The sequence below is a fragment of the Chroicocephalus ridibundus genome, chromosome 4 (genome assembly GCF_963924245.1).
Source record: "Chroicocephalus ridibundus chromosome 4, bChrRid1.1, whole genome shotgun sequence".
NCBI lineage: Eukaryota > Metazoa > Chordata > Aves > Charadriiformes > Laridae > Chroicocephalus > Chroicocephalus ridibundus.
In genome coordinates this window covers 6,361,842-6,386,617 of record NC_086287.1, presented here as the reverse complement: position 1 = coordinate 6,386,617, position 24,776 = coordinate 6,361,842, and the positions used below count along the sequence as shown (strand labels likewise).

At 40.5% G+C, this 24,776-nt stretch overlaps 1 long non-coding RNA gene across 3 annotated transcripts in view; it reads right to left on the bottom strand.

Moving 5' to 3' along the window:
• Positions 1-822: 822 nt before the first annotated feature.
• Positions 823-24,776, bottom strand: part of LOC134515313 (uncharacterized) — an 83,777-nt gene continuing 59,823 nt past the window's right edge. For all 3 annotated transcript variants that reach the window (XR_010070947.1, XR_010070946.1, XR_010070948.1), the window contains 3 exons: positions 12,405-14,110; positions 11,884-12,045; positions 823-1,209 (listed from right to left, as the gene is read on the bottom strand). This is a non-coding gene — a long non-coding RNA (uncharacterized LOC134515313). The remainder of the gene's footprint in view (positions 1,210-11,883; positions 12,046-12,404; positions 14,111-24,776) is intronic.

The following is a 24,776-nucleotide window of genomic DNA, read 5'->3' as shown; positions in this document are numbered from 1 at the left end:
CCAGCACATTACTCAGCCTAGCAGCAGCTCACCTTTTCAGGATGATTTTACAAGCAGGATGGCAGAATTCAGTGCTCATACATAGCCTACCTTACAGGTTTCTATTCATATTTTCCAACAAAAAGCCTAGCAGATACTTGTCATTTTTAATATTAGATACCTAACTGGAATAGTAAGAGAAGGCAACCAGATTTGGCTTATAGGCAGTCTATCATTCCAGTACGCCGGAGGGGACAAACGGAGGCCACCTTCCCTGTCTCATGCCACCTTATGGGACATTCTGACCATATTCAATAACGACAAACTGGTTTAAGACACAAAAAAGAAACAAGACGACAACAGCTAATATTTTGGTTTAAATATTTGTGCCTAAATGCACTTGCTTCCACAACCAGCTTACATATTAAATTACCATATATTTTGCCTTTATAGAAAATTTAAAGAATTACCTTTTTTCCCATGAAATAGGTTTACTTTTAAAAAATTACTTAAAGTACCTTCTTTTCCATGTTTACTTCTTTGTAACGATATTAATTTAAGTTTACTCAATAATTTTAGAAAAAAATAATTTAAAAATTTATTCAGAGACTTGCATGGTGTAAATTTTTGAAAAATTGGAAATTACACGTTCATTTGTTTTCTCTATTCAAAGCAGTGAAGTTGCAACCTTCTATAACGTGGAAAATGAAACACGGATATAAAGACCTGCAAGTGCAGCTTGTCTGGTGTAGCAGTCAAAATACATCATCTCAAAATAAAGAGCTAGAAATAAAGAAAATTGCTGCTGTAGAAGGAATTTATTTTTATTTATTTCTTCTCCATCAAGTTTGAACACAGCTTACAAAATAGACATGAACAATTGCATAAGAGGATTCTGATAACTGCTACCAACAGGACTCAAATTACAGGATTTTTGCTGTATTCAAAATACAGGCAACTACAAACGCATTTTCTGTTTCCTTGTAAAAAATAATCACAAAGTAATGAAGTACTGTTAGATTTCAATTAGTTAACTTACTGTGTAAAAATAATTTGACATCCCCAATCTACTCTTTGAACACTGTAGCACTTGGAAGACTTTCAAGTGGTCTAAATTTACTTAACTTAGGTGTTTGATTTTAAGCAAAAATTGAAGTACAATAGCCTGGTGAAGCCAGCAGATATTTTTTTATCTTGCACTCCCACGTTGTAATGTTGTTCATAAGTTCCCTAGGAGAAAATGAGACAGTCATCAGAATGTTTGAAGTTTATCTTCACAGTCTTTCTGCATCTGCAAAAATTAAAAAAAAAGGGACTTTAATTTACATTTTAATTTGTTGTTTTGAATTCAGTAGGACATTTGAGTAAGCAAAAATGACCTCTCTCTTTTTTCTTGTACATTTTAATAGAGTGACAGAACTTACACTGTATGTTACTGCAGTTACATAGTTATGAGTCAATTTTATAAACAATTTCATGTATTCTTTTTTTTTCTTTTGAATGCTTTAAAATACAATCCAATGATTTTTGCTTTGAAAATTCAATTAGAAGTTTTAAGTAGCCTTAAATATCTGGACCTGTCAGAGGAATTAAATGGAGTCTCCGGGGTGCACCTAGGAACTCCATTAGTCCAGTCAAAGAACTTAACCCTTACCAGGTTCTTGCAGGGACTGCTACTTAAAAGAGAATCTTTAAAGCATGTTATCCCACAGCACACCAACACAATGTCTCTGTTTAAAAGGACCTGTGAATCCGTAGCTCTCTTCCCGGCTTCTGCTGATGGCAAGGAAAGCTGGGTGGGAGGAGAACGCCTTGGACCTCACTCCTGTGAGAACTTGTATACACAAAATGTTGCCCACCCGAGCGACAAAATGCTTCTCAGCCCCAGTAATTTCCCTGAACGGGCATGGAAACCCCCCTCAGACTTGTATTTCCATGTTTGGAAAATGGAAATATGGAAAATGGAAATATAATGGAAATGGCATAATTTTAAGAGTGCTTATATTACTCATTTACATGCTAAAACATCAGTCTTTATTTCTGAAAAAAAATAATAAATCAACGGGTAGGACTCCCCTTCTATCAGAAAAGGATGGTGAGATGAGCCAGCCCCAGTGGCAGCACACTGGCCCAGCCCAGCAGCCACCGTGCCCATCTGCTGGGGAAGAAGCCACAGCTGCTGCCCGTGGAGTCCCATTGCCACCACACAGCTGGTTTCACGTCCCGACCAAAGCACCAGCTCCCTGCTGCTGAGGGATCACGGGCACCCACCAGCATGGTGCCCAGGAGGTAAGTCAGGTCCCCTTGCTAACACAGCAAAGTGCTACTGGTTTACTTCCTTGGCTCTCTTTTTTACCATTTTACTCTTGAATGCATGTGATGAAGAAGTACTTGGATGTTATCAGCGCTTGTAGGGAAAGCCAAGCCAAGCTTCACAAACCTGACGCTTGTGTAAGGAGCCACAAGGTTTTTACATGGGCAGTTCCAGTTGCTACAATCCATTAACACTTCCCAATGACTCCCAACCAAGCTCCTTACTATAAGCTCTGAAGATATCTAAGCAACCCTTGCATAAAAAGGAAAATAGGTAAAATAATTGGTGAACAGGTAGGAAACTGGGAATAGGATAATTTCCTCAATGGAGAGTGATCTCCAGTGCCATTTTGCAGCTTTCTGCATCAAGATCTCTGATGTTTAACATATCTGTAATAGCATAGGAATGCACTGAATAGAAAGGTGGCAAAACTTGTTGATGGTAGAAAGTTATTCAGAATAAAAAAGATAAGAGCAGACTGCAAAGGATTCTACAAAGACCTTATGACACTGAGCAGCTTTGTGTCAAAAGGCAGATAAAATTCAGTGTAGAATAATATATGGCACACACAGTGAAAAGCAATCCTAACTTCAGAAAGAAAATAATGGGCTTTGAGTTGACCTTTACCAGGAAAGCAATCTTGGGATTATGATAGATAACTCCAGGAAACATCAGCACAGAGCTCAATAGCAGTCAAAGAGCAAATAAAGTCTTAGGAACTACAAGGTAAAAGAAGAGAACAAAAGAGAGAACTTTTGACCACTGAATAATATGGTTTGGCTCTTCCATCTCAAAAATGACCGAGCAGATGTACAAGAGGTTCAGAGAAGAGCAACAAGGATGATCGTAGATTAGGAACAACTTGTGTCCCCAAAGAATGATTAAGGTTAAGAGTTTTCAGCCTGGAAAATACGTGAGCAAAGGGAGATAAGACAGACCTGGATGAAGCCATAAATGTCAGAGAGAGGGTGGCAGATGAACTGTTTGCTGCCTCCTCCAGTAGGAGGAGGAGAGGGTATTACCTGGTTTCCACCAGGTGGCAGGTTGAAAGCAAAGAGAAGGAGGTGGTCCATCACACAGCGCATAGCTAAATGCTGCTTCCTCTCCACAGGGTGCTGCGAGTGATAAAACCTTATCAGCGTTCAAGGAAAGTCTGTGCGAGTCTTCCCCAACAACTCCTCTGCTGAAAAATCCATTGAGGTTTATCGCATACCTAGATGCCGCTTCTGGCTTAGAAAGTCTTGGACTTACAAATTGCTGGCGGGTGTTTGGGAGGGATGTAGCTATCTGCTTGTCTCTCCTTCCCTGAGCGTTCACTTTTGCCCACCACCAGAAGGTCCAGCCCTGCATGGCATTTCCGCACGTAAAAAATAAGGTTGGTCAGAGAAGCGCCACAGCCACTAAAAGGTTAAGTAACAGAAACAAATGCCTGGGACAGGGAATTTTATAGGAGGGAGGAAAACAGGCTTTATCTGTCCTGATGAGCTTTTAGAAGAGCTCAATCTATAACATGCAACCACACTTTAGATGTTTAACTGGAAGACTGCTAACCTTAAAATAGCTTTCTTCCTAATGGTGCTAAACTTCACACAGGACAACTCAAAACACCTGAACAGCATGAAAAACCTCCAGGTTTTTCAAGTTACCTCCTTATTTGGGCAAAGGCTAAATACCGGATTAAATCTCCACCACTCATTTTCCCAGCTCACATAGCACGTTCTTCACACAGTGTAGCCCCGTTTAGAAATACTTTGGTATTCTTGTCGCCCCAGCGGTCCCCACAGTCCTCAGGCTTCAGCTAAATTATGTTTTCATCGAAATCGTGTTCACAAAGCTCTCAGGAACCGTCAGCAGAATTCTGCTACGCCTGCATGAGAGACGGTGTCAACATATTTAGAAGAGCGTTGTCAGGTGAGATTAAAAAGAAAATAATTAAGATAATTTTACTAGCTTTAGCCCTGTAGTCTTAAATTAGTTTATACTACAAGCACATGTAGCTGTTGTGCACACGCCTGAGCAACAAATGCCACCCACAAGCTAGCTATAATGCCAGGAATATTTTATAATAAATGTATTTCATCCGCTGCTTCTATGCTTACATTCCCTAATCACTCTCCCAAAACACGGGACAATGAGGTGCGCTGTCGGGTCTATAAGGGGCAGAGAAGAGCATCTGTTTTATTTCCACAATTCCTGTGGCATTTGAGAAGCTTTAGGAAATTTTATTGCAAATGAGATATATAATGATCGCTTCGGTCATTACTGAAATGTCCGGGAACAAGCATTTCTACTGGGGTAAAGGGCAAAAGCCTTTTAGCAATGCACAACACAACAGTTTAGGAGAAAAATGAGGAATATCTTTTCTAACAGAAACCAGTGAGGAATTTTAAAGCAGGTAGAATGTAATTATCTGATTGAAATTAAGCCATGACATTGCAGCTTTCACCTCTACTCTTGAAAAAAGTGCCATGGGATCTGTTAAATGACTGCATGTGGTCAGGACCTCATTTTTATATCTCTTTCAGAAGCGTGGTGGGAAGGGATGTCAACTCAGCATTTAAAAACCCCATTTGTTTTACATGCAGCTTGGGAATATTTTTAAGCTTTCACTTTTTATTGATTTGTTCTTAATACTCAGGGAGAAAGAAAGAGAGTTTCCACAAAAAAGGACCTCAGGTACAAAACAGATAAATGGTCTCTCTGCACAAGAAAAATAATGCTGGCAAGAAGAATGCAAAGATCCCAAAATATTTGCGTGCTAAAAATATGTAAGAAATACTCAGGGAATAAAAAACCCTGAAATTAGGGAAACCTGGGCGAATACTCATTCATTAGGAGATATTTGTTCATATTTTATGTAAATATATCCAGAATACAAATGGAAAGGATTTTCACTAGAGTAAAATAAAACTGGACTTGCTTCAGCCAGAGTTAGGAGTTGCAAATAAAACAATTTTTAACACAGCAACTCAAATATGCCAGACGTGGGGCACACATGTATGTGTGTATGTATTACTAAAACTAAAAAATGGTGAGTCTCTTTCCCACAGAGTAAGCTTAATCACACTGACCCTACCAGGTTTTGCCTTCGTCTTCAGGTGTTACCTGTGCTCTATTTGAAAGAATCTTCTGTTCCTGTAATAAGAAGGATGGAAAAGCGAGTACTCAGAGGATGGAGCAGTATAGAACAAAGATGAAATCTCCACATTAACTCTGCTCGCTTCTGCTTGCATCTTAAAATACGAGCATGGATAGCCATACATGAACATAACATACAGCACACCTAAGCCGGAACACCTTCACGAGTTGTACACCGTACTTTGCGATAAGGCACATACAGCCTTGATCTTAACAGCGAGTCCAAGCTCGGGATCCTGAAGCACTAGTTGCTCCTGAGACCTGAAACTTGATGTTTCCTCCACCTATGCTGAGCTGTCTGTCCAGCCCCGCTGGTAAGATGTCGCTCACGTCATGCTCTGAGGGGGGTGGGACAGAAGGCACACCAGGCCACTTCTCTGAGGGGATAAATTCATCCTTGATGGTAACCTTAAATTTAAGGAACTTCCTCAAATTCTCCCCTGCTCTCAGCTCCGCTGCCCCGCTCCAGTAGATCGGCAGTGTGGAGTGGCAGCGGGTTTAGGCTCAGGTGGGATTCTGCACTTTCTAGGTGCAATGACGTCTAATAGCAAATATAAATAGAATCCATTCTACAGAGACATGGGTTCCAGTGATTTGATATAGAATCCCAAAGGAATCAATGGATTGACATAAGGAAGCAAGGGTTCAAAACTTTACAGAAATGGGTCAAAACCGTACCTAGTGTATTTCATATAAGTACACACACACCTACAGAATCATAGAATGTGTTGGGTTGGAAGGGACCTTTAAACATCATCTAGTCCAAACCTACGCAGATGGTGAGGAATTCTGTTTTCTCCCCCTTTTACCCAACATCGAACCCTCTCATGGCAACTCAAGCAGATGAGAGTGTCTACACATGAGAAAGCTAAAGCCAGCTGGAACTGAAAAGAACAGACCTGGCAAGGGCTTAACCAGAAAAGCTAGCACATCGAGCATCTTCTCTCTTCAAACCCAACGCTCAACACAGGACACGGGATAAAAGGAGCTTTGTCACTGGCTTCAGCAGGAAGAAAGACAATCTCTGCATGAATCATTAAGGTGAAAGCTGCCCTGATTATCGATATGGTTATTAACCGCTCAAAAACATCTTCAGGCCTATGTGTGTGTGCTGCACCTTCCCATGCGTGACCCGTCCCTCCTGCGTACGCCCCATGCCAGGAATGCACAGGGTCCTCTCTCTAAAGGGTAAAATAAGCCTTGCCTTCACCAGCTAATGCCAACCTGCCAGCGTACGGTGCTCAGTTAACACTGTCCTTCCATCCTTACGCATCGAAGCACATCAGAACCTGTTCATAACCCAACGGCTGCCTGCTGCTTGTGATACACACAGTGAAAATGTTCAGAGAAACGATTTGGCCAACACATTTTTCAATTAACCCTTATCTTTATAAAAACACATTATATACTACAGTTTTTTGTGAGTTGGAGCTGAATTTTAATTCATATTATTTGCATTCTGTAAGTGCATGAGGGGTTCTTGAAAGTACTGAAAATTTTAAAGTTTGAAATAAAACAGTTAATTTCTGAATAGAAATTAAACCTGAAAAGAAAAGCTAGAAAGATGACACTTTTGCACCTCCTGTACAGTAGAAACCAAAGTTTTAGAATACTGCTCTAGAAAATTCCAAATAGCCAACAATAATATCTAGAAACAGTCTAGAAAACATTCTCAGAGTTTCATTTCATTGAACCCTTTTAGAAAAATTGAAAGTGTCTGTCTGAGGTGCATATACAAAATATACGCTTACAAATCAGGACATGGAATGCAAACCATGTTTTTATCTTACCTGATTCAACCACCATATAAAAAAATCCGTAAGGATGGATATTCTAATTTGCAGCATCTAAGATCAGTGGTCAAAAAGCAGACTAAGCCCTCTCCCACCTCCATCATCTTGAGCTTATTGGGTATAATAAATTTATTATTAGTGAAAATATGGTTCTGGATTTCCTCCATGTTCTTAAAAGTTTGAGCTGACTAAAAATGATCATAGCAGCTTTCTAAACTTTTGCTGAAGAGGCAAGATCATGAAAGTGAAACGCAGCAATGGTCTCCATTAATCTTCTACACTACTCCATGCCTTCTCCTTTGCTTCTGCTTCACTAATCCTCCTGTTCCCAGAGGTGGTGACTCAGCCAGGTTTGCTTTCTTTTTGAAAAACTGTTCCCCTTCTGACTAACCAAGCATCAGACGCTTATTCCAGTCTTTATACAGTGTGCACAAGAAATTTCCTCCCATTCTCAGCGGAAATAGCTGCATAGACATAATGCTGATGTAAGCGTCTTTATACGCTTACATCAGCACTGCAGCTCAGATCAGAAGCTCGCATGGAAGCAAATCTCTGATTTTACTTCCTTTGCTGGGGTTTTCCCTCTCCATAGCTCAGTCTCAGAGCACACAGCTTTGATTCGTTTTGGATGTAACTAAACTGGAAGATGCGCATGTAGGACACCCCAGATCCTCACAGGTGTGCCTTGAACGGGACTAGAGCAGGGAAAACCAAAAGCCTTCTGTGAGGCAGAGGCGAGGCATCAGCAGGATCCTTTTTGTCCTGCCTACTTGCTGATGTGTACGAAGCCAACATGACTCATACCTATGGGGAGCATAGGAAAAGCCTGTGAGTCGCCACGTCTTTGCTCCCGTATGCATCCCGCCTCTTGTGGGAGCCTGCTTTTACTGTACGTTGGTTTTTATTAGTTGAAAAACTGTTTCCTCTCTGACTAACCAAGCATCCAGCCCTTATTCTTACCCCATATGGCATGAACGGTATTTAGCTCCTTAATACTTCAAGTCATTCTTTCCCTAAAGTAACTTCCAGGCGGATAACACGAGCGGTCTTTCAAATTTAATTCCTGTCTTTAACTCTGATAGATGTCAATTTTTACTGTCTGATATTCTAATGAAAGTCACCTGTAATTAGTTTACTCTAAGATCTCAAAATTAATATATCTTTTCAGCCTACCTTCTCCTTCTTACCTCACAGCATGTTCGCATCGTTAAAAAAAAAATAACATTTGAAAAGAAATCACGTCCTTCTAAATCTGGAATAAGAGTGGCAAACTCATGCAGTGATTATTGCTATGAAACAACCCTCTTAACAAGAAACAAAGTGTGAGAGTTTGTGTTTGTATATATGCATGTATTTAACACAGTAACTTTTTGAACTGAGTAACGGCCCCTCCAGAAAACCTCCTAGCATGTTCTTCTGAGAGCTAGCTACCTTGATAAAAAAATAAAATAAAAAAAAAAATTTCTTTTTCAGCGTTCTTCTTGGCCATACGCTTTTGTATTTTCTTTTCCAGCAAGTGATAGATTGGAATTGTGGATCTAAAGACGTGGTATTGGACATTTAGTACAACTGAGGAATTAAAAGGAGGTTTCTAAAACAAAACTCTTTGGATAAATCAAGTCTACCCCTTCCTTGCAAATAAAATAAATAACCAAATATCTTCCCTATCCTCACCTCTTTCCAAAATGATTTGGCCTGGTTTTATACCAAAGACTAATGCCTATCCTTCTTAAAATCCCTTTTGTATTACAGCTGTAGCAACACATGTCAGATCTAGTCTATGTGATCTAAATAACTGTGGTTTTGCACCCGGAGCAAGAGATCTGAAGTCAAGGTAACACTGTCCGAGCTCTGATTTTTGTTGATGGTAGGAGAAGGGGCAAATTTGTCCCTGCTTTCAGTTCTCTGAACACCCATCGTTTGCACTGGATACAAGAGTCTAATTGTAGGCACACAGGTTTGAAAACTGGAATTGGGTGGTCTTTCTTGCTGTCTGAACAGGAGGTGACATTACACTATTTCAAAAAGAAAGAGATCCTGAGATCTAACTTATTATAAGCAGCTTTTAAACTCATATATATGAAAGGTGCTAGATGGATTTTTATTCTTTCACATTTCATCCTTGAACCGAGAAAGGCAAAGGTCATTGAAAACTTCATTTCATTTTGTGTATAAAACAAAAACAACGTTTAAAAGAAACCTATTACTGTCTATGCCCACAACACAAAAAACATCCTTCCCAAAGATCAGTCCCAGGTTTTTATTTTTCTATCTCAGCTCAAAATTTCTAAAACAAGACAGGACAAGCGTTGCAGCTTTCAAGGAATGGGGTCTCCGTGGCAGGAAGCCCGGGGTACCTTTAGCAAGCTGTTGGGCATGGTGCTGAGGGCAAGGAGGTGCTTGACGACAGAAGAGCAGCAGAGCTAGTGCCTGGGAAGGGGGCAAGCCAGGCACGGCACGGGCTTGTCGCCTTTCTGCGGCGGACTCTTCCCTTGTGGAATTACACTCAGCTTTCTTGCAAAAACAGCTTCTTGGGTTTGGCAGAGAGGTTGTTGTTTTTGGTCCACCCACCCATGAAAGAAGACAGGAAGGAGTAACCATAGCGTGGACAACCAAAATGCTGCATCCGGAGAGCAAAAGAGGACGTCATGGGTTATTCGATAGCATCCTGTTAGTGGTTGATGTACATGTCTACCCTCCTCCCGTGAAACTCCTCCGTTCCCTGATTTTGGAAGCTGCCCAGCCACTTTGGCTTTACTTTACCAACTATGTAGGAAGCTTGGAAGCCTTTTACAAAGGAAGATAATCATGTCAGACATCTGATGTGTGCTGCATATATGTCTGTTTCAGACAGTTCCAGCTTTTGAGAGCCCAATACTCTCTTCATAAAAGTACCTGGACAGTTTCATCCATCTAAAGATAATTATATTTCAGGACAAAGCACGTTTCCTCACATTTGCCTCACAAAATGCCACATTCAATTGTTGCCTGGCTACCCTCCACTGAATTCAGGCACAGCGCTGCTTCTGCCCTTTAAATGTACTAATTACTTATTGCTGTAATTACAGCACACTAGTTTAGAGGTTTTATCATTACTTTGGACAGATTAACATGCTGTTGTAAGAGCACTTCAGAGCCTTTTGTTTCAAATTTCCATCATTAATCAGGCCAGTGTTTCTGTGAAAGTTCAATATTTATATTCCCGATAACAATGTGTGTACTTATGGGCATCTCTGTTCATAAACGACATATAAAATACAGGTAAACCAGCGGTCACTGAGTACATAATGCATCTTTCTTATGCATTGGAAGTATATTATACTTGATGAATCTCTTTTTTCCCTGTCATGGCGTAAAGGCAGAGTGGAGCAGGATTTGCAGAAGGACCAGTCAAGGCGTTGTTCATCCTGCTCGGACATCTGCCTTCACTTTCACCGAAGTAGATGGGACGTTACCCAAAAGGGCTGGGCATATCTGTGTGCTGTGGCCCAGCATCCAGTGAGATATGTGAAGCTCTGGACATTTGGCATGGTGCAGGGGGGGGACGACACCCCTTTGGCCCTCGGCCCAGCTGAGCCTGCCATGGCAGACTGCCAGCTCCTAATCACAAGCAGCAGCCGCACAAGCGTCTTTCCATGCCAAGCACCCTTCTCACAGGCAAACCCCATCATCCAACCTTGCTATGGCCCTATTCCCTGTGAGTTTTGTCTGCAGGTACAGTATGCTCTGAAACAGGCAAGGAAATCAAGAAGATAATTACTGGAGATAAGCACTCTTCACTAATAGGCTAAATATTTTTATTACATCCTACCTAGCTTGTTGCATGAGTATATTACAAGCTATCATGTTTGGCTTTTAGAGCAACAACTTTCGTGTCCTAGCTTTTAGGCAGACGAATGGCTCAGGAGCACAAAGTCCTCAGTGGGGTCCCTTCTGCCTGGCAGCAAGCAGAGCAGCTGGGGCAACATTTTTCCACCAGAAGAGACCTGAGCTCCTAGAGAACTTTTATTTATAATTTCCAGCAGTGAGCCAACTACAGGTAATCCTTAATTAGCATTGTCTATCTAGAAGTCTATTATCGTTAGCTGATCAATCACAGTCAGGATTTTCAATTAAGAAGAAAACTGTAGCTTGGGCTGCCTACAGAGGAAAGAAAACTGAAATTTCTAAATCTTTGAGCTGGGACAGAACAAACAAAGCCTTTGTACTCAGGGATCTCCAAATTGATAAGCACAAGTTGACCACAACTGTAATAGCCTCTCCACTGCACATAGCAAGAGGTGGGATAACCGTCTTCCACCAACCAGAGCCATAGTAAGGACTAAGACTGATCTCCTGCAGCATGCACTGCAGCCTGAAGGGTATTACAGAGAGCATGTTTCATCAGGAAGAATAACCAGAGCAAGAAGGATGAAGTATCTGTAATTTAGCTATTATTTTTACCGATTTGTGCTATAGTCATTGGGTACTCATTAACAGTTATGTGCTCTCAAGTAAATCATGTTACATATTTCTGCTGATTCAATAGATTATGGTTGAATGAAACAATTGATTTTGTGCTGATAAAGTCCAAGCTGACATAACAGCTTGATTTTTTTTTGTAAAAAATGTATAATTTTTAAAGCTTCTTTGAAAGTTTTAAGTGAAGGTGTTTCTTACCTTAGGAGCACAAATGTTGGACTGCTTTATTCACAGCTGTACAAGGGGCATAGTCCATCCTAGAGAAGTCCATCCTTCCATTCTTTTCAGAGCCCAGCTATTCAAATGCAGCTTTTTTGGCCTTTCCATTTGAGCAAGACTCCACACCGGCAGTATTACCTCCTCCATATAAAATAATAAGAAAATTATTATTTTCTTAAGAAATAAGAAAATATTTTCCATAAGAAAATAATGTGTGATTACTCATCGAAACACCTACTGTCACCTTCTTCTAAGTGCTTTTATGCTGTACAAATACATCTCAAAATGACGTTCAGCTTTACGCTAGTACTTACATGAGTAAGTAGTACTGAGGAGAATACCAGAGCTAGAGCATACAGCAAAATACTAAAGTATTTCCTTCTGTTCTGTCTTCCCAGTTTTATCTGGCTTCAACATATGGGCCAAATCCCCACCTCTAACAGCCTCTAGCTCTGCGGGTTCTGCTAGGGTCTTCTGCGAGTTATAAGCATACGAATTACCTTCCTTTTGGCCACTCTAGAGAACAATTTCTGCGTAATGGCCAAGCGTTATCGGAAGCTGCTGAGCAGAACTGCCAGGCAAAAAGGGTTCAGGGTCCACACACCTTCTTATAGCTTCTTCAACACTTCAATGGCCAGAACTCCTCCACAAAACCAGGGTGGGTTTTTTTGTTTCATAATAGAAATGAATGTCTCTCTTCCACTTAGGTTCAGCACGTCAACGAGAAGAGTAGTGAAATTTGACCTATCGACTTCCCCGAGGCAACGGCCTAAATCAGGATCACAAGACTGATAATTGCCTGATGCTGCAAAGGCCAAAATTTGGAAGAGATTTCCTGCAAAAAGGATTGATTTTATGTCTAAAGCAACAACTGACATTTCATTTACTTAATTACTTTTCTCTTGTTCCTGACAGTCATGAAGTTTTAGTCACTATAAAATGTTTCTGATGCAGCTAAGCTCTGGGTTGCAGACACTGAAAACTCTTTAAAGACTACAGTCTAGTACAGTCATTGATAGTGGCAGAAAGTATTTATACATAGCAAGGATAACAAACTGGCTGCATCAAGGTGATAAATTTCTAACATGAGCAGAATACTTGAAAAACAGGAACAGCTCCTACCTTAGCTATTCAGTCCACAAGAAAAATGCAGTAAATACAGTTACAAGAAACTGAAAATTAGAGTTGTATATAGTTTTTATGAGGGGGACAAAGCAAATAATCCAGGCACAGAAAAAATAATGATAAATATTTACCAATTAGCAACCAAATTCAACATGTATGGAAGGGGAGTTTTGTCTAGAAAAATATTTCAACTGACTTCTTTTGCACTTACGCAGCATCTTTGTGACTCTACCAAAGCACTTTCCAAAAACTGTCAGTATCCCTCTCCAGAAACGCTGGTAAGGAACTGAAGTACAGTTCCACTATCCACCAGAACAGTTTTCTATTAAAAATAATGACCTGGTGGTGTAAAAACATGCTCTGGGGACTTTAAGGAGAACTGGCAGTCACACAAGTCAAGCATCAAGCAGTGCCTGATTTCCACCTGACCTACCTGGTTGGAATCTGGAATTAAAATCAGAAAAGGATAAAAATATAAAGTCAGGAAAAGTGACATTTAGCACAGGATTTTCTAGTTCTCTTGTGTTACCTTTAGCTACTTCTGTTTGCAAATAGCCTAATTTAGGCAGAGCTCCTTTACATAGAAACACAATTTTCAAATATGGTTCATATTCAGATGGACTTGGCTAGATTTGTACATGAAGACTGTAATAGCTTTAGCAACAGAAGTAACATTGCAACCTCACAGCTCAGCCTAACAGATGCCCTATATCTCAGAGCTGCATAATAGATTAAGTTCATCTGGGTATTGTACTATATGTACTTTGTCAAACATCTCAGTGTACTTATTCTGCAAAATAATACGTTCCACTCTTGCATCTTTCCATTGAAATGGCTTTCCTCTTGCTGCCCTCCCATCCAAGAGTTCCTCCTTTTTGGCGTTGGTTATGATTCATTTGGGATTGAAGCGGTAAATGAACCGGGGGATGATGAGATGTCTCATTATCAGCAGTCAGAAGGGCCAGGTCCAAACAAATTGAATCCCTTCCTGAAACTGGCAAGTGCCACTTGTGTTCAGTCGTAATTCCTGGAATGAACACACAGTTTTCATGAAGTGCCTTTAACAGGCAACGCTGCTCTTCTGGAGGGGAAGGCAGAGAACAGTTATTAGTGAGAGAGAAATACAGTAGTGGTCTGCAGATCATGAATGACGTACAGAGAAGCTCTTCACTGTGTTCTCCAGCAAAAACCTAGGGGAATAGAGTGAAGAAAGTAGAGGTCGGGTTCAAATCAAATCAAAAGAACTTGTTCTTCACACGCCAGGTGGGAGACCTGTGATACCTCTTCCCAACAAAGGCAATGACAGCCATCTGAGGGACCAACAGGCTAACGGGATTTGGCCATTCAAAAATCACTAAACACACCAGAAACCACAACTGAGCCAGCAAGTTCCTGGAGATGATACTAGTTGGCTGCTGGAAGACTGCTGAAGAAGCCTCCCCTTCTCCGTGCTTCCTCAGGAGTCCCCGAGCCCTTTGCCATGGGAGGAGTAGGCACCGCTAGTCTTACAAACCGGTTTCAGGTCCAACTCAGCCCTATGTTCTCAGTCTCCCATACAAAACCACGCATAAGCTGCCTAACAACCCCATTAAAAAAGCAACTAAATAGTCACCATAAAACATCAAATTAGACACATTCCACTGTTCAAAGCCTTGTAATTATACAGCACTCCATTCACTTCCAGACTGCAAGGAAATCAATAATCTTCCAATGGTTACCGCTAATGACCACTTACAAAATGAGGTGTTTAAAGCACACTCTCCCTCCAAAGGCCAGCCCCTTAGAAGAAGCCACAGGAGGAGTAATCTCCAGTTTAGAAGAAGTGGCTAATTTAAATGAGGAACTAAAATACTGCTTATCGACAATATGAGAGACAAGTAAGTACCATGGGATTTAATGGTGGTATTACTGCTTTGATCCCCGGTGCTCAAAGCAATAATCCATGAGTTTTAAAATTCAAGTGCTTAACTGAAACTCTGAAAGCTCAAGTGGATTGTAAAGCACAATTGATAAAAGTAGATCTTTAATTAGACAATCACTTTATAGGAGATTTCTTTTATGAATATTAAGGAGGTTTGAAAAACTATCAGAAGTTGTTTATAAAGTGCATGCAGTTCTGGGTATTTTTTTCCTAGGAAATCTCCTAAGTAGGAAAAAAGGTTTATCTCTTTTAAAAAACTAAATATGAGCTAAACACCTATGATACATGTACAGAGTCATCAAATTATAGACACAGCATAGGTGGACATATCCTAAAATTGATGCTGGGTGGTTGAAAATCCCCGCTAACCCAGAGCATTTGTAATATATGAAACAAAAAGTACAATTTGCAATTTTAAGGTTAGCAGCGTGCTTTCTTTGTCATTTTGCATCTCAGCATTTTTCTTCACTGACTCAGTTTTTCAGTCCAGTACGCTGCTTTTGAAGTGCCACCTGAGGCCCCCTGCACCTCTCCCCCACCTTGCGCCACTCAGCGCTCGCCCATCTGCTTGTGCTTCATCGCACGGGATAACCCTGCCGAAACAATGAGAATTCCCAGCCAAACCCAAACCATGGCGAATACTCCAAGCACAGTCATGTTCCGCACAAAAATATCCCGTTTCATACAGTATATCAGCTTTCACCTTCTCCATCCCCATTGTATTCTCAGGATTATTTTAAATTACTTGCTGGTTCTTAAATTCTTGATGAATGACAATTTATTGTTGGCTAAGACAACAATCATCAGCTGGATGAATTTAAAGGGGATTTGCTTGTTTCCTGAAAAGAAAAAAGTTTGTTTGTCAAAATCACTTGGTGCTGTGTTGGAAGAGTCATGAGCTACTGTGCACAAGTGTCCGCGTTTTATCTAACGTACTTAAAGAAACACTCAAAAAAGCCTCAGCTTTTATTTTCTGCAAGTACTACGCACGGCTGTTTAAGAAACAGTAATATTTGTTCTGAAGAAAAAGGATGATATTTAATTGACCCGACATCCAGACTCCCTAGTTTCAGTGCACAACTTCCCCCCGCCCCCAAAAGCTCACTCGTGAAAATCTCCCTGTTTGTAAGTATAACTCAAACATTAACTCAGAAGTTATAACCCCGATTTCTGCCATTCCCAAAGCTAATCTGCAGTTAGGATATGTGTGTATTACCTTAATGCTTTTAACGTGCCCCATTTTTTTCTCAGTGCACTATGCTATCCCTTCGAAATTTCTCAAAGAATAACAGCAGCGTTAGAAAATAAAGATAAAACCCACAGGTTTAGCTTTCAATTTGCCATACGATTGGTACTATGCGTCTGGCAGAGAAAAGCATGCCCAAATTATTAATTGCTCTTCCTTAGTAAGGAAAGGTAGAAATAGAGAAACAGAAATGTTATCTTCTCAGTTTTATTATCCTTTTTCTCTACCAGTGTATACTGATAATTTTCACTTATCTCAGGTGACGTAACTTGTAACCACTATAAACTTTTATCGCATAACAATCAAAACATCTCTTTGTTATTTCTTTTTTTATTAAGTCCCTGGTTCATACTTGCTTAATAATATATCTTCTTCATTTCTCCCCTTCCTTGCTATGTACCCATGCAAGAGAACGAGCTATATTTTTCTATATTTTTTGTAGCTTCCCACCCGCCTCACAAATTTTTGGTAAATTAATTTTTGAGAAGTTCCTGCGGTAAATACGCACGCAAAAAGTAATCTCCTTATTGCAATGTGTTAGTAAGCTCCTATGCTTTCTGCATTAGCTTCTCCCAGTGCCTAAAACACGCTTGCCGACTGACTTGACTGAGCCTTAACGAGTGATATATTCAAACATATATTGTTAAAGAAACGTCACAGAAAAAATGGCAGAGCATTTCTGAAAATGAACCTCTCGGACTACCTCCAGTGGCACTGTGGTATTAGGAAAGACCCGAATTATTCTCACAGCAGCGCTGGCTGTAGGCCACCAAAAGCGCATATCAACCAGAACTGCGTCTATATGCTTTCCTTTTCTTACCCTGAATGATTTCTCTCTTTAGCTCATCTTTTTCCAGGCACTTGCCTGTACTAGCTGCAGCTTTATGCTTTTCTTTCAAATTACCATCCAATCTGGCAAGCAATGTGCTGATTTCTAGCTCAGATTAAATTTACAGCAAACCTTTGGGTTCCAATTACCATCTAGTAGACGTTACATGACAATCATGGTGAGGCTCCGTTCTTTCCTAGCCACATCATTTCGGAAGATCACATTCTTTCATCTCAATTTCACCCGAGTTATCATTTTTTGTATCTCCCCTCCTTGGAATCTATCAGCATTTCAATTTATTAGCCAAACAGCACTTTTTTAATGCTATGTATTTATTAATACCAGATGTGTTTGTTCTGTATTCATCACCCGGTTTTATGAAATGGTTGTGATTCCTCGTCCTTTTGTGCACAGACCAGTTTTTATTTCTGAGGTGTGTTACTGCATATTGCCCCGGTGGCTCCCACGTGAGGTGACGGCTCTCCCTGACCATCTCTATGAATGCTGTCTGGGCAAGCTCAGGAAGCTCTTATAATTTTTTGTAGCAGAACAGTAGAGAACCATTCAAGTGATGTCCCTCGTCTGCAGAAACGCGGCTCCGTTCGTTTCGTTTGAATCCTGTTCAGCTTAAAACTCGATAACACTAGGAAGTTGTAGCAAATACCTTTTAACTAGAATGAGCTTATTAGCAGCTAATTTCCTTTTTCTACCTCAATAAAAAACAATACCAGCTGCAGCTATTTCTTGATACACGGTCTACTTGCTTTGTAGTAATGGAGAACAAAACTGACTGCAGCAGAAACTTTTTCAAAAGGCTTTCATCTGTGAAGGAGCGTTTCTGTCCCAGGCCCTGGGTCTCCCTGTCACCCACACATCCACTCGCCTCCGCTGCCGCGAGACTTCCACCGCACGTCGCCAGCAACTGCCCTGACCCGGGGTTTGAGTGTCTGGTGTGAGACTGGCAGGATTCCACAGGTTCCGGCTCTCTAAAGGCTGGGTTCTGGATTTCCGCCCTCAGAACTGTACTTATACACTGGGGCTTTGTAAATTCTGTATATCGTAAAAAAACCCAACTGTGCAGGCATTTTTTTTTTCTCTAATAAAGACATAAGATGCACGTTGTTCTTTAAATGCTTGCAAGTTTAAAATAATCGACAAAAAATAGATAGTTCTTTTACGTCTTCCTCTCTGCATTTCTGAGTACCTCTTGTACTCTTCTGCCACCTTATCCGGGAGCACCGTCCCACCCTGGGGTTACAGAAACAGACTGCTGTTTCAAAGACGCTTTTTGCTCTGTCCTGCTTTCTGTAAGTGGGAGGGGGGCAGGGGGGGAAGCAGTCTGCATGTAAAGAAGAACATCCCCACTTTGTATTGGAAAAAATAATACCTGCCTTTTTATGTCCAGTTTTGACTTTTCAGTGTCACTGAGGCGTAGCAAATGGTAGATGAGCTATACCTTGGGTCCGGTGCATGCTCATTCGAACTAATGATTTGGATATTCAGCTTTTCCAGAGTTAGTGTGTTACATGATGTTTAATTCAAAGTTATATATGTTCCAATAATTAAAAAAAAAAAAAAATCCTTCAGGGAGAAAAATGCGGTTTTGAGTTGTTACAAGCATGGAAAATCTAACAAAGGTTTGGATTACCTGGAAATAAGTCTTGGAGTGGAAAACTGCATCTCCCTCCCTCGGAAGATAAAGAATTATCTGTTCTATCCACCACAGAGCAGACATTACCTTCAAATGGAACTAATGCAATTAAAATGGCTAAACTTTTAATTGATACTTATGTCACCATAATTATGCATAACAGGACCACCAAAGTTAATAAATACATTTTAATAGCCCATGGCAATTTCTCATCATGTCTCTGACAGTACCTAACAGATGTGTGAAGAAATTTCCCTCTGCGTAAAGAGCTTTGCTTATGAAGAGCTGCTGAGTATGTCATTGCACTATTAATTGCTTTTCTTTCCCTCATTTTGAAGAACCCTACGGGTGTACAAACTACTGGCTAACAAATTGCAGGTACAACAGGTAGAGGGACTTTCAGATGTTCAGCTGAGGGGCTAGGGAGGAAACAGCTTCTATCTGCTGATGTTATCTTGGGAAAAAGTTGCCAAAATTGCATATACTGTTGCCTTCAGCCTCTGTCTACGACAACAGAGAAATCATCCTGCCCCTCAGACAGTAGCAGCAGGTATCATTCATGCGTTGAGTGTAGACCCTACACAACCAGTTGAGTTGCTCATGGAAATTACAGGGGAGTTTCACCCCAGAAGCAAAATGAACAAATCCAGACAGATCCTTTCAGAGGACTGCTACAATTTAGCAGACAGATTTCCTCCGGAAAATGTTTGCATCTAAGTGGAGGTCTGTGGAGCTCACTGGGGCTCTGCACGCCTCCAAATATTGAATGGTACCACTGGGTAAACAACTGCTCAGCGACTCATCACGGGTTATTTCAGCACTCAGTCTGCCAAAAACTCAGAGGATATCCAACATTGTGAATGTGGTCACCTTTGATGAAGCAAAGTGTGGAGCAATATTATACACTTCTAATTTCAGTAAACAACCATCGGAACATCATGCAAGCATGGCCGGTATATGTTGCTGTTGTGTTGGATGTAGTCCTTTAATACTCCTTACCGATGAGATTCCTTGTTGAAGTCAAATAAAAAAAGTTGGCAGAAACACTTTGTTTCAGCAAAGCAAAAACCCTGAATTATAATTTCAAATTAAAATCAAAGTTTTAAAGCAACAGAGTTTCTAGTAAGGGCCAGAATAGGCTAAAATCAAGTTCTAGTCTGAACTCCTTCCCCACTTCAAGTGGAAATTTGGGGCTACCAGCGCATTTTCCAAAATGTTTCCTTTTTGATACACTTCTATTTTCCAGAACCTGTATTTTTTGTGTTTTTTTACAGAAAATTCTCAGTCCCACCAGATCACGGTACTAAGGTTGCATAATTTATCTGTACCTTTTAGGCAAAAGGCGTATTACAAATTGAAGTCACAAGCATTAAAAGGTTATAAGGTTGAAAGAAAGAGACAGCAGAAGAGTGAAAGCAGACAACAGTCACCTTTAAAGCTGCAAGTGTCATAACCAATTCATAATATATATTGCAAAGAGATGAAAATAGCCAGCGCACAGGTATTTTTGAGGTTTTGACTCAGGATTTGTATTAAGTCTGAAGCAAAAAAAAAAAAAAGAAACTAAGACATATATAAAACTTTTGAAAAGCTGCTGATCTGGCAGTAGCATTTCAGATTTCATTGTATTGAATAAAATAATTGGAAGAGCCAACGTCCCCCACCTCAGCACCTTTTCGACACTGGAGGCATATAACCAGTAAGAGTACTGCTTGTCAGCATGCAGCTCTAACCCCAGCCACTTACAGTTTCCCTGCGGGTACCTGCCATAAACTCAGTGGAAGTTCTTCTGTACGTAGCATTATGTTATTTTAAATACGTGAGGGATTGGGGTGTACGGATATATCAAAAGACAACATCTGAAAGCAACATCTTACCCCTCTGCCTCGTGAAATTTAGAAGTGAATAGGACTACTCAAAAAAAAAAAAAAAAAAAAAAAAAAGGATTCTTTACCAAAGAAAATATTTTATTATCTGCAAAAATCACAGATTTGTTGTGGGGTTTGTTATTTGGGTTATTTGGGGTTTGAGGTTTTTTTGTAGACTGCTATTCAGGACTCAGAAACAAGCACCAAATGGGACCTACGGTCCAAGATTAAGAATTAAAGGCTAAAAGTTCTGATTTTGGTGGGAGTGAGATTTAGTTCAGTCTCTGCTTCCTTTTTTTCACTCCTTTTTTAAATGCAAATTGCTTCTCCTGATCATTTCAGTGACATCTAATTTTTCATCTGTAAAGTATGATCTCACTTTAACACTGTTAACTTTAATTAAACTCTTTAGTTTTCACGGTTGAGATCATCGATCAATTAGTCTACATCATGTCTTATCCATGAATGAAATATAGTCCATAAATATTTACTGGCTTATTTATCTTCTCTAGGAAGTTCAAGAGGCGCTCTGGAAGTACTAAAGACATAGTCTGTTTAGCGAGCTTCCTGATGATATTTCATTTTTTCTGAATATCTTAAAAATACTCTATATTGCTAAATAGCAGGTACATACAGAACAAACTTCCTTTTTCTGATGAATGGATTATCTTTTTTTATAAGTTTTCCCACTCATAGATAACTGTATGTAAGTATAAAAAACATTTCCAGGATTACTTTTGTGAGCGTACATTTAAAGGAAGGGAGAAGAGAGCTCTATTATGGCTGTTGTTTAAGAAAATCCTGTTATTCCCAACGCAAAATAAGGCTCCTGCTTTGTTTGCTCCCAGTGCAAGACAACACACAATGTGTCTGTGTACCGTAACGTTTTTATGACTTGAAAATAGACCGCTAATTTTAAAAGAAAACTTCTTTTCACTCACTGACATAGGTTGACGTGGGTGGTCTTACTAGCAATGTATTTCAATTTAGCAGTCTCACCATGCAAGTTGGGGCTTGGCCTTGAAGTCTAGTTTCACTCACCAACTAATGAAGCATCGTCTCTAGCGCAACTCACCCTAACGTACCTATTTGCATATGCAAATGGCCTTGGTCTTTGAGAACATGGGTTTCGAAGTGGCACTCCAGTAACTGGTAACCAGCATTGTTTCACTGCAACCAAAAATGGTGTTGCAAGTTGTGGATTACAATTTCAAGGTGAAAAAGAGCAGGTAGCGGACCTTAACTTGCCATACTCTCAGAAAAAGAGAAAAGAAAGAGAAATATGGAAAGGAGTAAAAACCTAGTGAGAATGTAGAATGAACTGGCTCTGAAGGCAATGCTTTTCAAAGTTATCTGGGATGCACCGGTCTGGTTTTAATGTATACCTTATCATGCCAAGGCAGGCTGGGGAAGGAACAGACCGCAAAGAGCTTTACAGGGATTATTTTCCCTTGTCTTACTCCACTTCTTTTCTCTAGGCCTTTCTGGTTGGTTTGTTTTTTCAGGAGATACTGTGTATGAGACGAGCAATTTTTCACACAGAAAGATAGCATCCCGCAGACTAGCAGTCCCAGAAATTTTCAACCTCCCTGGGAAAACATAGCCAGGAATTAGCATGTTGGGGAGAGGGAAGGGCTGGCAAACGCCGTGCGGGCTTCCAAGCTCGCCGCGGCTCTGCCAGCGCACCTTGGCGCTTCCCTGAATAAACCTTTTCAGTCGTGCTCTCGTACAGAGCCACTGTGACAAACTGCAGCAAACGACTGGCAGCGCCCACACGGATGCAAGGGCTGGCATAAAAACCCCAGGCTTATTCATCTGTGGCCCAATTAGTGTTTGCACCTGTATCACCTGCTGAAGAGATTTCTGCAGCAGATTCTTCCTCCCCCGCTGTGAACTTGCAGCCCTCTCAATTACAGGTGAGAGAAACAATAAGAAAAAAAATACACCCTCAAACTCGGCCACTTTTCAGAATTCAGCTGGTAGCAAATATAGCAGGCTCTTGTATCTCATAAGTTTCGGTTATTTTGAACACACGGCTTCACTTTCAAATAGGCACCATTCAGAGGGAAAAGGTGTGTTCTGTACATCCACATCACCAAGCTCTCGGCCAGGCAAAGGTAATTGCAGATAAAATTAAGTCTTCTGCAGCTTCTGGGGACACAGCACAGCACTAAAGCCTACCACCCTGCCCACAAAAATCTATTAGCATGCACTGCGTAAAACCCAGCCCCTACGTATAATCTGCTTGACAATGGAAGCAGTTCAACCAGTTTAAGAGGTGGCTTTCCAGTCGGCACTTACTGCGATACCACTACGGGACTTGCTAATAAGGAATTATTAATCTCTAGCATCAGCGATAGCTCATCTTGGACTGCTCAGTAATGGGAGTCTGATCCCAGTGACGGATTTCGATCAAGGTTTGTAGGAGTTTAAGCTGCATTTAATTATCGCCAGAGGGGTTTGTGGTTTGGGGTTTTTTTTAAACACTACTCCTTATAATGCTCATTGGATAAACCACTCTTTCTGCCTGTGGGGTTATCATTTTTCTCCAGAACTTTTTCCTCCATTGTCTTCTGGGAATAATTTTCCTCCCAAGACCACTGGGTTTTCTCTGGCTTTGAAGTATAGCTTAGCATAAAACCAAAATGAGAATCGTATTTCATTCCTATAAAAAGTTAGTTCGTCAGGAGGCAGCGGGAGAACTGTGAGAATCCAAATTGTGTAAACCAGCCCTTTGCTTTATTAGGGATGTGTTGCTGCTCTACCGCTGAAACATCAAAAATCATGACCACTATCTGTCAGCATCCTGAAATATGTGTGTAGTACGAAATTACTATAAATGCCATTAAGGTGTCTTATTTTGTATAAGAAGTCATGAAAATCGATGTGCTGACAAATCCAGAAAAATTCATAAATAAAAATGCAAACCAAAATCTTATGCCCAGGCATGCTGCACAACGACAGTTTGGAGCCAGCATCTGAATCCTCATTTACCATGACTCACAAATCCGTTTTTCTCTCTTTTTATGGATTCGAAGCCCATAAATAGCTGCAAAGATAGTCCAGTCTCACTTCCCACAGAACACGAACCTCTTCACTTCCAGCAGCAAACTAATGATCACTGACAAGGCATTTTGGGGGAATTTGACAAAAGCCTTTTTCTTTTCCTCAGTCCTGTCCTTCAGGCTTTTAGAATTCCAGACATTCTTCCAAGATCACTGAAATTAGTCTTTTCAGAGCTTGCAGCTGGGACAAAAGCCTTCCAGACAAGTTTGCAAACCATCTAATATCATTATAGAAAATATTAGTCTACACAACGCATTTCCAAATGTGAATCATCTTTTTCTAGGTTTTCTTATGAAAAATAAAAGCCATAATCTGGTTCCTTTCAAAACAAGGTGTTGAAAATGATTCATTTTTTGGACCCACCCAGAGAGGGCAAATTCAACCATCTCCTTGGACCTCCCATTCCAGGGAGAATTCTGCACTTGGCAATCTCCAATAAGTTTCCTTGCTGGTATTGACACAAGAATGTGCAATCTTACTCCTTCAAAAAGAAAACTGAGGGAAATTCCTGCCCCACGCCAATCCTACAAAATGCAGACTTATGCCCCAAAGATTTTGCTTCCCATATTATAACCAAGACTTCTTTCTGGTGCCTGAGATACTTTTCCCATACTTTTCACATACTTCATCCTCATGTGAATGAGTGTACAGTATGGCCAATACCCATAATACAAAAGCATAAATAAGTCATCCCCCAAGTTATACTTATTGCTTAAAATATATATATGGTTTTATATATATACACATAAACACAAGCAGAATGCTTCTCTTAAATGCTTCTCTACAACTCCCTGAGAGGAGGGTGTAGCGAGGCGGGGGTCGGTCTCTTCTCCCAAGTGACAGGCGATAGGACAAGAGGAAACAGCCTCAAGTCGTGCCAGGGGAGGTTTAGGCTGGATATTAGGAAAAATTTTTACACTGGAAGGGTTATTAAGCATTGGAACAGGCTGCCCAGGGAAGCAGTTGAGGCACCATCCCTGGAGGTATTTAAAAGACGGGCAGACACAGTGCTTAGAGATAGGGTTTAGTGGTGGGTTTTGTCAGTGTTGGGTTGATGGTTGGACTAGATGATCTGAAAGGTCCCTTCCAACCTGCGCGATTCTGTGATTCTCTGAAATAAAAATTAAGATGGATTGAATTGTCAAACTTCTATCCGGCACCAGAAT